This window comes from Mesoplodon densirostris, chromosome 9 (genome assembly GCF_025265405.1).
Source record: "Mesoplodon densirostris isolate mMesDen1 chromosome 9, mMesDen1 primary haplotype, whole genome shotgun sequence".
Lineage (NCBI taxonomy): Eukaryota > Metazoa > Chordata > Mammalia > Artiodactyla > Ziphiidae > Mesoplodon > Mesoplodon densirostris.
Genome location: NC_082669.1, coordinates 91,080,491 through 91,097,207, shown reverse-complemented (window position 1 = coordinate 91,097,207; position 16,717 = coordinate 91,080,491).

The window sequence follows — 16,717 nt, the reverse complement described above, 5'->3', positions numbered from 1 at the left end:
AGGTGATGTCTCGGCAGCAGATGAGTTTCTTCCATGACACCCGCTGGGTAATCTTGGGCTCCAGTTACCCCACTTCCTCTCTGTTCCCCCTCAGCGTAGGGGCAGAGGCGACTTCTGTTGTTACCTCTGGCTTGTTTGAACTCACATCCCTTGTTTGGCTTCACAATGCTTCTATCACACATGTAGTCAATTCCCTGCCGTTAACTTCTCCCTCCTGAAAGTATTTTAAAGTGGTTTCTGTGGTCCTGCTTAGATCCTGAACTAACACCTTCTTGGTCTAGGTTTGTCCCCATAAAGAGAACCCCAAGACGGGAATATTGAACAAGACGTATTATGTGCCAATGGTTTACCCTCCCTCTTACCGTTTCCCCTGGGGAGTGCCCAGTACTTCTCAGCTTTTACTTTACATACCTATAACCTGGGGATCTTATTCAAATGTAGATTTGAATTCAGTAGGTGTGAGGTAGGACCCGAGAATCTTTATTTCTAACAAGCTGCCAAGTGATGCCAATACTGCTGGTGCAGACCTGCCTGAGTAGTAAGGCACAGAGGGATGGCTGGGATAATTTGGGTGGGCTCTGGCTATAGGAGTACGATAAAGGGAGAAGCATGGCGGGGTTATCAAAGATGTGCTCACAGGCAAGCTGTTCGCTATTTCTAGAAGATAGTTAACCTTGGGTGGGGCAGTTCCCACCCCCAAGGTGTCAAAACATCATAAAATACAGCACATAAAAAGCAGAATGAAAGAACATACCAGAGCATCTGTGAGTCTTTGCGGGGGCTGTAACCTCTCCGAGTTCCCCACCCAGTGGGGTAGGGCACGAGAGCCAAAATGGGGATGTGAAAGTCGGATGTGTCCAGGTTCCATCAACCACCCCATTCAGCCTGCAGTGGGGGAAACTTGTGCTTTCCCCCTTTTCTACCGGATACAGTAGGGGGTGGACTAGAGCTCTGGCATCAGACAGACCTGACTTGAATTTCACCTGGTCCTCAGGTACTGCTGTGTGACCGTGGGGAAATTACTTCACCCCTCTGTGCCCAAGAGAATCGTCTTACAGAGGTTTCTCTACTTTGGCTTCTGGCTCTGTGTGTTCCACCACTCCTGCCTCAGAGAGCCCTCCGGCAACAAAACGCAGATTTCCTGGCTCCTCCCAGACCTTCTTGCGGCCGGTTCCTGGGCGACACTCAGTACATGGTAAAGAGATAGCCAGACCAGAAGTGACTGTGTCAGGGAGAGGTTTCAGGGAGCCGGGGGGGAGATGCCCGGGCAATGCCAGCTCACTCCAGGCGGGCGGGGACTTGGCCAGGCTGGGTGAGCCTCATCGCTTAGGCCGGAATTGGGCTCCGAGGCCCCGGGACACAGAGCATGAGAAGCTCTCCCTGGTGCCACTCGCAGGGGGCCAGCAGCCCTCGGCTGGGTCCACAGACCCACTGGAGCCTCAGTACTGAAGTCACAGGTGTTCAGTGAACACAGGACAAAGACCCATTTGCAGCTCTGTTAGGCCCAGGATGAGAAATAAATCCACATCCTCAGAGGAAAATGGAAATATCACATCCTTTTCAAGTTCCTGGTAGCAGGAACAGTATATTCCAAACTGTGGAGAATGGACCATTTACTTATTTATTTCTTTAAGAAAGGACATTTTAAAAAGTAAGCTGATTTTTCCTGGTCATCTTTTCTCAACAAATTCCACGAAGGCTGAAAATCTAGAGTTCATCTCCTCTAATACTCCTTAATCCTGCCTACTCCCAACACAAAGATATCTTCGTATAATTTCTGATGAGAGAGAGTTTCACTGAGGTGATTTCACAGAATTCTGGAGCCGACATGCTCTCGGCCCCCGTCTCCCAGCTGTGATGGAGCAAGCTCAGACTTGGGGCCCCAGGGCACCCCTGCTTTCTGAAATGCCTGACTCATCCTACCCCACTTCACTTGAAGAAAGTGAAGTGAAATTATACCCTCCCACACTCCTTTAAAAATGTATACTCTAAATTCCAGTTGTCGTAGTAACATCTTCACGCTGCCCTGGTGCCTTTTATATATTTCGGCACTGATGGACCATCAGTTACCATGAGAACAGGAGTGGTTTCCAACACAGCGAATCTTGTGGTGCTTATCTTTGTGTCTTATAAAAAACAAAACCCTCGTCCGCACGGACAGCCTCAGCAGAGCTCAGGTAGTTTACCGATGGAAGGACGCCATCCTCAGTCAGTGGATCCTAGAAACCACTAGAGGTTCACTTTATTTGTTCTCGGAATTGTGTTTTGAAGAAAAGGTGTGTATGTTTTTTTTTAAGATTCAGCTGCTCTATTAATTATCACTCTTAAGTGAGTAGATTGGTTTTAAATGTATATTCCTACCCTCAGCCTTGAAGACAAATTTGTCACTCCCACCCCACAATTGTAATCATTCCCTGAGCCATGTCAACTGATCAAGTGTTCCCTGCTATTTCAGACCCAAGGTCTGTGCATTTATCCTTTCTTTCATAGCTGAATGTTTGGAAAATGTAAGCCCTTTGAGTTCAAGGACATAACACATGACTCTTCAGAACTCTCTGCACAGTCCTATCTGTTAATTGATTTGACTTTAAGCTTTCTATTCTGATGTACAGAGTTAAGTTTCAGCTGAGAATTTTAAGTCATTTCGGAGGATTTGTGTGTGGGTACAAACTTGAAGGGAGGAAGAAACCAACCCCACAGTCTGAATAGCAGGCTGTGTCAATGACACATTCTTTAATTAGTCCTATCGATATAACTAACTTGTATCCTGTGCTTACCACATGCTAGGCACATGGTGAAACACGTGACATGTATTATCTCATTTAATCCTCATAATACCCTATGATGTAAATTCTGTTTTTAATCTTTCATTTAACGAATGAGAAAACAGAGCCACAGATATTAGATAACTTGACCCACGTCACACACACTAACTACCCAGTGAAGCTGGGATTTGATTACAAGCATCTTGCTCCACAACCCATGCACTCGATCACCAAGCCAAGTAAATCTACGTTCTACAAAGACATCCTTAATCCAAGGCCAGCTGTACATCTGTGCAAACTCAGCAGCACAGAGACCCTGTTGTAATTGGTCGTTCCCTGTGTTCTGTCTTTCTGTGTTACCACTCTGCCACTCCTGCCTGGGCAGAAGCAAACTAGGCTCCACTACAAATGTGAGAATCATTGCCTTGTGAACCAATTCCTGGTCTTCTGGGAAACAAGGTGGCCCCTAAAAAACCAAGTCTCCATAAGAGGGTTTCAATTTTTGACCCAATACTCCCACTCATGGGAATTTATTCTAAGAAAATTATTCAAAACAAATCTATAGGGACTTCCCTGGTGGTCCAGTGGTTAAGACTCCACGCTCCTAATGCAGGGGACACGGGTGCGATCCTTGGTTGGGGAACTAAGATCCTGCATGCCGTAAGGTACAGCCAAAAAGAAAAAAAAGAAGAAGAAGAAAAAATAAGCTATTCATTTTGACCAGAGGCTGAAACCAGAAGGAGAACTTAAGCTGATCCATCAAACAAAGCAAAGCTGGCCAAAGACTTTCTTCTTCCCACCACTGCTCCCATAGTAACTCCTTCCCCTCTTTTCATTGTCTCTCAAGGTCAACAAGTAGCTACACCTTCACCTTCCATAGCTTCCTTCCATGATTGGACAGTGGTTTCCTTCTGTGCCCATGTGGTGGTAACGTACACACACACACACACACACACACACACACACACACATACACGGCCTGGCTGTACTGTAGCAACGTAGCAACAGGTTGCCGTCGTCGCCTTGGTGGGTTCTTGGAGGTTGACTCTGGCGGTGTGGATGGAGCTCAGAAGAACAGAAGCCTACAGACTGCTAAGAGTTCAAAGTGGAGGGCACAGGGAGACTGAGAAGAGACCAAATGGCTCTGGGCAGCTCAACTCCCACAGCCAAAGGGTGGACCCAGATGGATAGACGGTGTTGTTTATAGCTCTCCTGCTGACCTATCTGTGGCAAGTACAATGGTGACTGTTGCCCCAGAAGCCAGGGACCAGGAGGCCCAAGAAGACGAGGTCTGAGGGACCCCCATGGGGGCAGCGGCCCTCAGTCTGCACTCTCCTTGTGCTGAGACTGCCTCGAGCCTGACCTTTCATTCACAGCGTCTCCGCCTCACTTATCATTAATGCACTTTACATCCTAAGCAGGGAGAGAAAACACAAGGTTGAAATATCTGGGGAAGGCTGTTCACAGAGCAACAGATCCAGGTACAGATGAACAGGCAGGAAGTGCAGACTCCAAACCAGGGAAGGCAAGAGGGGAGAGTTTTCTGAGGGAGGTGGTGGAGGTAGATGCAGGGTAAAGGGGAGGGTGGTCCCGTGGCAGGTAATGTGGTTCAGGGCCTGGAGAGCGAGCTGTGCAGGAGGACGCAGAGAGCACCGTTCTCTCCATATCACAAGGAAAAGATGAGAAGTAAGGTTGCTCACAGAGTGAGTGAGCTGGGTGAGGGGCGGTCCTGGGGTGGGGGGGTCATACCTGCTCCCACCATGCCCAGCTGGAAAGAGAAAGTCTTTTGTGGGGCGTCTGCCCTGCATACGCCCTCCCCTCCCACCTCTACCACAGATCTACAACAAAAAGGGAAAATCCTTGATTTTTGTGGGGTTTTTTATTGTGGTAAAAATATGTAACAGTTATCATTTTAACCATTTCTAAAGCTACATTTTAGTGGCATTAAATACATTCATGGGACTTCCCTGGTGGTCCAGTGGTTAGGACTCCAAGCTTCAGGGGACACCAGTTCGATCCCTGGTCAGGGAAATAAGATCCTGCAAGCTGGCGCGGATAAATAAATAGATTAATTAATTAATTAATTAATTCACAATGTTGAACAACCACCACCACTATCCATTAGAACTTATTCATCAACTCAAACAGAAACTCCACACCCCTTAAACAACAGCTTCCCATTCTGCCCTCCCCTCAGCCCCTGGTAACCCCTATTCTACATTCTATCTCTATAAATTTACCCATTCTAGATAACTCATGTAAGTGAATTATACAATATTTGTCCTTTTGTGCCTGGCTTCTTTCACTTAGCAGAATGTCTTCAACATTCATCCACATTGCAGCATGTGTCAGAATTTCATTCCTTTTCCAGGCTAATAATCCGTTGTATGTATAGACCACATTTTGTTGATCCAGTCATCTGTTGATGGACCTTTGGGTTGTTTCCATCTTCTGGTTGTTGTGAATAATGCCGCTATGAACACGGGTGTACAAGTATCTGTCTGGCTCCCTGCTTTCAATTCTTTAGGGTGTATACCTAGAAGTGAAATTGCTGGATCATATGGTAATTCTATGTTTAACTTTTTTGAGGAACTGCCAAATTTTTCCACAGTGACTACACCATGCCTTGAGCTATTTAAATGAAAAACGAATCTATTCCAAAAGCCTCATGTCCACTTGGCCTGGAAGCATGGCCTAACGTCCAGGTTCCGGAAGGCCACAGCCTCACTGGGCTGTGAAATGTGGGTGCCCCATCTTGACGACAGGGTCAATGGAGAACTGGTGGCATCCAGGAGAGGGTGACCAAGAGGGGTCGTGTCAAGTAAAAGTGGTTGATGGGAATTCCCTGGCGGTCCAGTGGTTAGGACTCCTTGCGTTCACTGCTGAGGGCTCGGGTTCAGTCCCTGGTCGGGGAACTAAGATCCCCCAAGCTGCACAGCTCTGCCAAAAAAAAAGAAGAAAAAAGTAAAAGTGATTGAAGGGACTGGGTGTTTGGCCTGGAGAAGAACAGGTGTTCCTCTCCACAAGGAGCTGTCTCCAGGCGTGTGAAAGGCTGTGACCTGGCAGAGTGGACAGGTCTTTCTATAGCCATGGAGGGAGAAGGGGGCTGGGAGAAACCCACCAGGAGACCAACTTTGGCTGAACACTGCTCTGAGGGCCAGAGCCCACTGTGGCAGCAGTGCCCACACCCTGGGCAGTGGTGGCAGGTGGGAGAGGGGATTCCTGGGATGGGTCATCACTAAGGCTCCATGAACTTGGAAGGCCAGGGAAGAAGACAGCACAGAGCAGTAGCTCACACTTCCTGGGCTTCTTTCATTGTGGTTGTTCTGCCTTTGAACAAATGGGAAGGTTGAGCGGGGAGGATTTTTTGCAATTGAAAAAATCTCACACTTTCCTTTTTACGCAGGAAATCAGGAAGCACACAGTCTCGATACAAATGTAGTTGCTGGATTATGGATTTTGCTTTGATAAATTTAAACAATCAAAATAAACTACTGACGAAGAGTCATCTTATTTGAATGGTTTCTCTAGGAGCTGGAGGTGCAGAAGAAAATGGTATCAAAGGTAAGAGTTTTGAGACTGAAAACTGCTTACTCGGGTATCCTTATGGCTTTGGACACCTCTACGGGTGGCTCAATAAATAAAACCTGAGCACACAGATGCAGCATCTTGAGGATGCATTTCTTCTTTAACCAGATTCGCAGTACCTCTTGTTTCTCAGCCTTATTTCATTTTTAATTGTTTTCTGAGTCCTTTTTTTTTGTCTTACAAAAGTAACGCACTAATACAATAGTTACTAGTGCTGTCCAGCAAATATTTCTGGTTTTCCTCTGGGGCGTGTTGGGCATTGCTATTCCCCACTCCCTTAAAGGTAGGTGTGGCCATGTGACTTGCTTTGACCAATAAAATGAGAGAAGCAACCTGGGTCACTTCAAGGTGGGAACTTTAAGGGCCTGTGTGCAATTTTCACTTCTTTCTTTCCTTGCTGCTGCCCGGCAGCCTGCAACACTCCACGTGGTGGTGGCTGCGTAAGCCTGGGTCCCTGAGTGAAGATGATGAGAGCAGGTCCCCAGCTTACCCTCAGTAGACACGGAGCCTGAAGGAGAAAGAAACTTTTGGAACAGCCCTCCATGAACTGCAGCCTTAATAAGAAATAAACCTTTGCTGTTTTAAGCCACTGAGACCTGGAGTTTGTTACCATAGCATAATTAGCTTGTTAGAAAAATCCTTCAACAAATATTTACGTGCCAAGGTGCTGTCAGTATACCTGGGATGAAGAAAGCCATCAATAAGCCACCAAGCCCCGCTTATCAGAGAGCCATTTTCTAGCAGGGAAGATAACCTTTAAATAATGAATTGTACAATTCACCATTCAATTGTAAAAGTGTGGAGAAGTACAGGGCCCTGAAGAGTGTGTACAGCAAATGATCTAATTTGGCACTGGGTGGGTCAGGGAGACTTTTCTTGGAGGATATAAGGCTGGGATCTAAAGATTGACAGGAGTTACCTGGGTGAAAGGGAGAAGAGTGTTCCAGGCAGAAGGAAAGCGGGAGCAAAATCCCTGAGGCAGAAGGGAGCTTGAGCAGCAGGGATGCTGAGAACAGGCCAGAGAATTGCTGGGAGGCAGGGAGACAAGGGCCTGACCACGCAGGGTCTTTGGGCCACGGTGGGAAGTTTGGTCTTATCCCACGAGCGACGGGGTAGCCACGGGACTGTTCGAAGCAGAAGAATAATGTGAGCTTAACTGTATTTTTATTTTTATTTATTATTATTATTTTTTTTTTGCGGTACGCAGGCCTCTCACCGCTGTGGCCTCTCCCGTTGCGGAGCACAGGCTCCGGATGCGCAGGCTCAGCGGCCATGGCTCACGGGCCCAGCCTCTCCGCGGCATGTGGGATCCTCCCGGACCAGGGCACAAAGCCGTGTCCCCTGCATCGGCAGGCGGACTCTCAACCACTGCGCCACCAGGGAAGCCCTTAATTGTATTTTTAAAGAGCAGTGGCTAACACCGGATTTGTGTGTGGTAAGAAATGTCAGATGGGGAGAAAATCAATCCCTACTTGGCCCTGACCCGCAAGACAAAACACGGATGCAGCCCCCAAACCCAGCAGCGGTGGCTCTACCTGAAAGTGGGCCCAGCCGCCAGGAGTCTCGGGCCACTGCAGTGACCCTGCTGCAAGCAGGCTGCGTCTCGGGCTGTCGCGGCTCAGGGACACATGCTGCATCCTCCCACCACCAGGGGGCGATGAGGAGACGAGGGCTACAGCCCATCGGGCGGGGCGCAGACCGGGATTCTGACACCAGCAGGCTTTGGTTTGTGCGCCACGGAAGCCCCCGTCCTTCCCTTCTACATTTACTCTAATCTCCTATTTGGTATATCTCCTGAGACCAAGAGGACCCCCTTGTCCAACAGATCATGGTCCATGTTCCCATTCCCCATACTTTCTGACATCTCTGCAGCGTGCAGCCCCACAGACTCCCTTTCTTCCAGGTTTCCTCTCTCTTCTCGTTCTCCGACTCCATCTGTAACAGTTCCTCTTCTTCCTTCTGCTGCTAAATCAAAGGAGGCGGTCCGCAAGGTTCCCAACTCGCTGCTCCTTTCTTACCTCCGCACTATCCTGACAAGCTCTCGGTCCCAACCACGCGCTTGCACTGAAGTTGCAAACGTCTAAACCTACACCTCTGGCCAGCCGCTCTCTTCTGAGCCCTGGTCCCCAAATCCCGAGTGCCTGCAGGGCATCTCCCTGAGTTCTCCACGCCACCTCACGTCCCCAGGGCGAAGGTCTGATTCACCTAGCTCATGTTTTACAGCCAGGTGACCAACCCTGGTGCAATCACGGAGGGTGGGACGTAGTGGGTGGGAAGGGGGCGAAAGAGGTAGAGAGAACAGCCAACGTGGGGAGGCAAGGGGAGAACCAACATACAAACAGAGACCACAGGAAGAGGAGAAGTAAAACAGATATAGAAGTACAGGCAGAGCTAGAAGGAGAGCCAGGAGCGACAGTGTCAAAGAAGCCCAGACAGAAGAGTCTTGAGAAGAAGGGAATGGACGCAAACAGGCTTTGGCAATTACCAAATTCCATCCATTCAAAGGCACTTCCCCACCCCCACCCCCACATTTGAACACAATGTGTCATACAACTGGCGGCATTTCATTGTTAATTGGTGGTGAGTCTCCCACCCCACCCCACCCCGCCCCGCCCCTGCCTCCTTCTTAGTTGTACAGAAAATGATAGCATGGTTTGCAATCCTTGGAATTTTAGAATTAATGGAACAATGACATTTATCAAGCAATTTAGCTGGAGCTGTGGAGGCAGAAGTCTGGATGTAATGGGTTGAAAAGAGGACATTCCACAAAACAACTGGGTCAATGGAATTCCCTGGTGGTGCAGTGGTTGAGAGTCCACCTGCCAAGGCAGGGGACACCGGTTCGAGCCCAGTTCCAGGAAGATCCCACATGCCGCGGAGCAACTAAGCCCACGCGCCACAACTACTGAGCCCGTGTGCCACGACTACTGAGTCTACGCTCTAGAGCCCGCAAGCCACAACTGCTGAAGCCCACGTGCCTAGAGCCCGTGTTCCACATCAAGAGAAGCCACTGCAATAAGCCCGCGCACCGCAACCATGAGTAGCCCCCACTCGCCGCAACTAGAGAAAGCCCACGAGCAGCAACGAAGACCCAACGCAGCCAAAAAAAAGGGAACATCGAGGAGTTCCGTGGCCTAGTGGTTAGGATTTCGGGCTTTCACTGTCTGTCATGGCCTGGGTTCAGTCCCTGGTTGAGGAACGGAGATCCTGCAAGCGGAGCGGAGCAGCCAAAAAAAAACAACAAAAAAGTCAATGTCATAAAAGACACCCCCCCCCCCCACCGCGAAAGGGAGGAAACTATTTTAGATTAACAGAGACTACAGGACACGATAGCTAAACACAATATGTGATCCTTGATTAGATCACCGATCAAAACCTCATCCAGCTAACTGGGATAATTAGGAAAAAACGAAAACGGACTGTATTGATATCAATTTCTTGACCATGAAAATCCTATTGTTATAAATGAGAATGTCCTTGTTCTCAGGAGCTAAACTATTTAGTAATGAAGGATAATGATGTAGGCAACTTACTTTAAAATAGCTCAGGAAAGAAAAGTGTATGTACATATGTATGTATATATACACTTTTACATATTTTAACATTTTGCCACATTTGCTAGGCATGTAAAATACACATAGATGCATATATACTACATATAGATTATATGTATATGCTGCTTTATGTAGAGATCCACAACTTAACAGTTTGCCGCATTTACTTACTCTGATTATCTGTATATAAGAAATATATATGTAGATATACATATGTTTAAATGTATGTATGTATTTTTATTATATATATAATATATACACTTATTATATGTGTATACACACACACACACGACAAAACTTTAGTTCCTAAATCTAGGTCAATCGTTCTCAACTGGGGATGACTTTGCCTCCCAGATTTGACCATGTCTGGAGATGTTTGTGTCTGTCTCAGTTGCAGGGGTGCTACCAGCATCTGGTAGGTAGAGACCAGGGATGCTGCTAAACATCCCACAATGCACAGGACAGGCTCCCACAATAACGATTTATCCAGCAGCCCAAAATGTGAATAGTGCCATGGTTGAGAACCCTGGTCTAGGTAAAGGGCCTGGGTGTCTTTACACTTTCTTTCAACCTTTTGGTAAGCTTGCAATTTAAAAAAATACAAAGTTGATGTAAAAAAAAAAAGCGAGAGAGGAAGAATATGTGACAGAAAGGCAAGGAAGTGAAGAAAAAAGTGTAAGCAGATTCTTTCCAGGATCTTGTCTATAAAGGGATGGATTACAGCTGGAGGGAAAGAAAGGCACTCCTGTCCACCACACTGCCAGTCCCGCCATGAAGAGTCACCCTACATGTCCTGCTTATAGCACCTGACCAGCAGACCTGCACCATCCTCAGGCACAGAGGTCAGACCAGTGGGAGACCCCAACCCCTGACAGCTCATCCACTGGCTACTACCACAGAGCCTGGTCTATGGTAAGACGAGGTGGGTCTCTGATTCTCTCACCTGTAAAGACCCCGAAAACGAGGCACTTAGGAAGCTAACGCTTGGAGGAAGCATAGAAAGAGACCACGGGGTAGAGCTGGAGTCACAGGGCTCACAAGCTGAGGTTGTAGAAAAACAGAAACCTAGAGTAAGCAGGACCTAAGAAGCTGAGAAAAGACGTGTGCAGCACTGAGGGGGTGGGGGACGGGGGGACAGAGGTCAGCAGCTGGTAGAATCACTACAGCGGCACAGGAGTGAGGATCACTGCCAGCTGCTGAGCTCCCTGACTCCGACCTGAATCCTGGCCCCCGAGGGTCCCACTGGACCCGCAGGTTCTCATCTCACATCTCCCTGGTCTCTGTGCTCTTGTTCAGTTCCTGTGACCTGTCATGCTCCCCCGCTGCCTTTGCAGAGGCTCTGCCCCCTGCCTAATTTAGTCCTAGTTAACGCCTTCCTAGGACAGATCCAGGTTTTGTGGCACCCTCTTTAAGAAAAAACAACAGCCAGAATACAAGATCAATAGGGCTTCACCAGCTCTCCCTGACACCACCTCTTCCAGTCTCAACTCTAGCATCACTTCCTTGGTTACATCTACTTGCCCTCTCTCTCTCCTCCACTAGGTCAAATCCCTCCATATGTAATTCTGTGCTGTCCAACCCAATGGCCACTGATTACATGAGGCTATTTAAATTTAAATGAATTACAAGTAAATCAAATAAAATACCCAGCTCTTTAGTCTGCACTGGCCATATTTCCCATGCTCAAGAGCCACAGGTGTGGGTGGCCATAGTGTTGGACTGAACGAATATAGAACATTCCCATCATTGCAGAAAATTCTGTCAAACAGTGCTGGTCCACATTGTCATAGCACTAACCAGTGACTATTCACCCCCGTCCACCTCAAGGCTGAGCCCCATCACACGTCTGTTGGCCTGATTGCTGTCACTCCTGTGCCTGGCACATAGCAGGTCCTCCATAAACATTCATTAAATGATTTGATGACTGTGCCATTCTTACCATTACAGGCATCTCCTTTCAAACCCCGTTTCTGGACTATGGTGAGCCCCCATCTCTGCTTCTTAAGGTGGGGGAGCCCTTCCTTTTCTAGGCTGAGGGAAAGGAACTGGCAGAGAGGGAGAGCATGAAAGTACAGGAGAAAGACCTGTCCTAAAACAAAAATACACACTCTCCCACATACGGAGATATATTCACATCACCACGTAAGAAAAAGCCCAAGAATATACCAAATATGCCAAAATGTTGGTAGAGCTTATCTCCAAATGGGTTAATTGGGGTGAATCTAATTACCTTCTTTGTGATGTTTGTTTTTGCAGAGTGTTCCCTGTGTACGTTATTAAAGGGATAATTAAGTAAACTCTACACCCAAAAATGGAAGGGAAGGGATTCAGAAGCCTAGTGGAAGTAAGTCCAAACATGCAGTCTTCCCCGAGGACTATGTGAGGGTGGACAGAAGGTTGAAGGGAACTATTCGGCCCTGAGAGTCTCTGATTCCCCATGAAGGGGAAGAGGAGGTGAAGGATGAGGCTGGATAAGTGGCTGGGACTAGAGCTGTGGTCTCCCTTCTAGCCCCGAGTCTAGTGCCTGCCAGATGGGGCTGCTGAAAACACGTTGTTGAAGGATGAAACGAAGAATAAAAAGAGGATGGAGAAAAGGCCACTGTCCTGGGCACCCGTCCTGGCAACTGGTACCCACCCTCACCTCCTTATCTCCCAGGCTTTTTGGACCTTTGCTAGATAGCTGTCATCAACTTGTTAAAATGAGATATAATTCACATGCCATAGAATTCACTATTTTAAAATGTACAATTCAGTAGTTTTTAGCATATTCACAATGTTGTGCAACCGTCACCACTGTCAATTCCAGAACACTTTCATAAGCCAAAGAGGAACCCCTACCCATTAGCAGTCACTTCCTATTTCCCTCTCCCCCTGACAACCATTTATCTACTTTCTGACTCTATGGATTTTCCTATTTGGGACAGTTCACATGGAAAGAATTACACAAGACGTGGTCTTTTGTGTCTGGCATATCTCACTTAACACAAGGATTTCAAGGTTCATCTATGTTGAAGCAGGTATCAGAATGTCACTCCTTTTATTTTTTATTTTTAAAAATATTTATTTATTTATTTGGTTGCACTGGGTCTTAGTTGCAGTTCCCTGGCTCCTTGGTTGTGGCTCACTGGCTCCTTAGTTGCAGCACGTGGGCTCCTTAGTTGTACCATGCGAACTCTTAGCTGTGGCATGCGTGTGGGATCTAGTTCCCTGACCAGGGATCAAACCCGGGCGCCCTGCATTGGGAGCGTGGAGTCTTAACCACTGTGCCACCAGGGAAGTCTGTCATTCCTTTTAATGGCCAAGTAACATTCCACTGTATGGACAGACCACATTTTGTCTAGCCATTGTTAATGGACATTTGGGTTGTTTTCACTTTGGGGCTATGATGACTAATGCTGCTATGAATGTTTATGTACAAGTTTTTGTGTGAATGTATATTTTCAATTCTCTTGGGCACATACGTAGGAGTGGAATTGCTGGGTATATGGTTTATAGTAACTCTACCTATAACATTTTAAGGAACTGCCTAAGTGTTTTCTACAGCAGCTGCACCATTTTAAATTTCCATCAGAAACGGACAAGGGTCACATTTTCTCCACATCCTCACCTACACTTGTTATTGTCCTTCTTTTTAATTGCCATCAATTTTGCAAGGGGCACTGCCAGTCTAAAAAATGCCCTCTCTTGGGAATTCCCTGGCAGTTCAGAGGTTAGGATTCTGGGCTTTGACTGCACAGAGGGCCCAGGTTCAATCCCTGGCCGGGGAGCTAAGATTCCCACAAGCTGCGTGGCTCTTGGTCCTCTCTCCACAGGCACTGCCGAATCCTCCTTCCTGCTCTGGGGACATTGTGCTTGTCCCTGTAGTCACTGCTCATGGGGTGCTGCCTCCTCCCCCCACACTTGAGCAGAGCCTTCCTCACAGCAAGGATGCTTCCTCCACAGACCACGTGTGGCCTGTGTGTGGACTTTCCCATCATGGCTCCTTTCCCACACTCCCCTTTGAGTCCTCATCCACAGGAAGGATCAGGATCCTGGCCGATTTGAGTTTGGCGAAATAAAAATAGCAGTGTTCAAGGACCTATTTTATCATCAGAGGCGCTCCAGGTGTCCTAGAAGGGCAGTCCCACCCTCCTCTTAATCACCTTCATCAACTGTATGATGCTTTATCGAAGTTGAAATAGAAATGTAGCTGCTGTCACAATGGAACCTGGGCGTCAGCCCCCTTCACCAGGCTGGGAGCACCTGAAGCGTAGGAACCCTGTCTTATCCTCCTAATGCCAAGCATAGGAGATACTCAATAAATTGTTAAAATGAGATAATTTTGTTGAAGAAAATTTTAAATGGAATATTTCACCAAAAAAATTGAATTTTTCTCGAAGTAAAACGTGCCACAACTTTTATATGGCTTGTGTGTGATAGTTCATGTCATATACACTCACTATACCACCACCATAGTTACTTAGTTCAAAATTCCTAACAGCTTCTCAGAACCCCAGCGTTGCAATGAGGACAATACTAAATAGCCTTTAGCCACTCTGCTAAAACCTGGGTGGAGACCCCGAGTGCACAATGCCGCATCCAATCAGGTCAGTACTTCTTCTATTCCAATGCTTACAGTCCTTTCTGCTCATCATTTAACCATCTCAAAAGAAGAAGGCATTGCCACCTCCAGGTGATCTCCTAAGCCTGTAAAAGTCTGCTGACTGGCATGTCTGTCCTCCCCTCAGCGATGTTATCCTAATGTGGACAAGATCAGAAGGCAGCAATGCAGATGCCACTTCCCTAACATTCCCATAAACATAACTGCTCTGACACGAGCTCCTGAACCCAGCCAGGTGAGGCAGAGCAGGGCCTTAGACATCCTACACGTTCAGAGATTCGTCAAGTCTTTCAGCATCTGGTGTGGCAGCATGAACTAGAGCAGTATCTCCAAGGGTCTGGTCCAGCAGCAGCACAACCTGGGAGTTTACCAGAAACACAAATTCTTGAACACCGCTCTTCCTACTGGGTAGGGCCCAGCAATCTGCGCTTTCAGGAGTCCTCGTGTGACCACGGTGCACACCCAGGTTTGAGAAGGACTGGACTAGAGTTGGTGTGTCCACAAACAGAAACCGCTCGGATCTAGCCCAGCAATCTCAGCAGAGTGGGAAGGTGGCCCTGTTTCCCAGGCCTGTAGACAGAACAGAAAAGGTCCCTTCAGGTTAAGAGGAGGACCAAGTTTCACCTGAGCTGAGCCAGGGCTCCTCTGGCAATCAGCCAAGGGCTCACATTGACTCCGCACAGACGGTACAGCTAGACAAGTGTCATCCCCAGCAAACTCATGTGGGTTCCGAGCACCTCACTTCTCTGGTACAAAGATTCATGGGATTGCCTTTTTTCTCTGATATTTATAAAATCCTGAGTCCTGGGTTACAGACTTCCTTAGTAAGCTTCATGAACGTTTGAGATCCTCACAAGGCAGCCTGTGACATCGTTATAAGTAATTCAAACAAACTACATGGTCTCTGGACTGGTGCTGCCTAGAGGAATCAGCTTCAAGCTCAGAATTGTGAATGGAGACAACAGTGCAGGTGTCAGCGCCAGGGGAGGTGGCAAGACGTGCCAGGAAGACAGAGCAGGAGGCAGGGATGGGAGGCTATGTGATTTAGAGATGGTGCTTACACTTAAAAATGCCTTTCCTTCCAAGTTTCACATTTGGGGCCGAGCAGAACCAACTGCAGTTTTCTCTTTTAAGTGTCTCCACACAGGCTGGGGAGATCCCAGAATATCATCAGCAGAATGCCCAAGGCAGGCTTCCCTGGTGGTGCAGTGGTTAAGAACCTGCCTGCCAATGCAGGGGACACAGGTTCGAGCCCTGGTCTGGGAAGATCCCACAGGCCGCGGAGCAACTAAGCCCGTGTGCCACAACTACTGAGGCTGCGTGCCACAACTACTGAAGCCTGTGCTCCTGGAGCCCGTGCTCCATAACAAGAGAAGCCACCGCAATGAGAAGCCCGCGCACCGCAACGAAGAGTAGCCCCCACTCGCCGCAACTAGAGAAAGCCCGCGCATAGCAATGAAGACCCAATGCAACCAAAAATAAATAAAATAAAATAATTTATTTAAAAAAAAAAAGAATGCCCAAGGCACATTTCTAGCACCAACTCCAAAACTCAGAGTCAGCCAAGTTTAAAAGAAAGGCTGCAGAATGTGGGAAGATGTAAGTGTGTAGAAAAAGACGAAGAAGATTCGGGTGAAAGAGAAAGGAGAGAGGGACGAGGGCTGACTGGCCCCCTTCTCCCTGTGCTCCAACCACTGACGCTGTCAGCTCATTTGAGCTGCTGTTCCTGCACACTAGCAGGCTCAGAGCAGGACTGACAACCCTGGTCTCTACCGCTGTCTGTGGCTAATTCGAATCAGAGAAGAGTCAGACCTCTGAGAAGAAAATTATAGAAACAAAATATTTATTATTTTTCCAGAAAAAGATGAGGAAAGGAAACTGTGCCCAAAAGAGGGACACATAGTGTTTTTTGCCATATCTTCTCCAAATAACAGACCCCCTTTGGTAAAAGAAAACAACTCATGCAAGCTAGAACTGCCTTTGGAGAGCGAGGTTTAATTCTGACCTAGACTTATAATAATTTTTTAAAGTCCTATCAATTCCACCACCATGTGGGAATTACTCGGATTTTTCCCCCTCTTAACTTCTGAAAAGACAAAGTGGCTCACCATACCCGGGTTTAGCTGAGGAAGTAAAATGCACTTAGCATTAACTACCACTGAAAAGCACACTTAGCTTGCATCTCAAATTGTCTTCAGTAAAGTCTATTT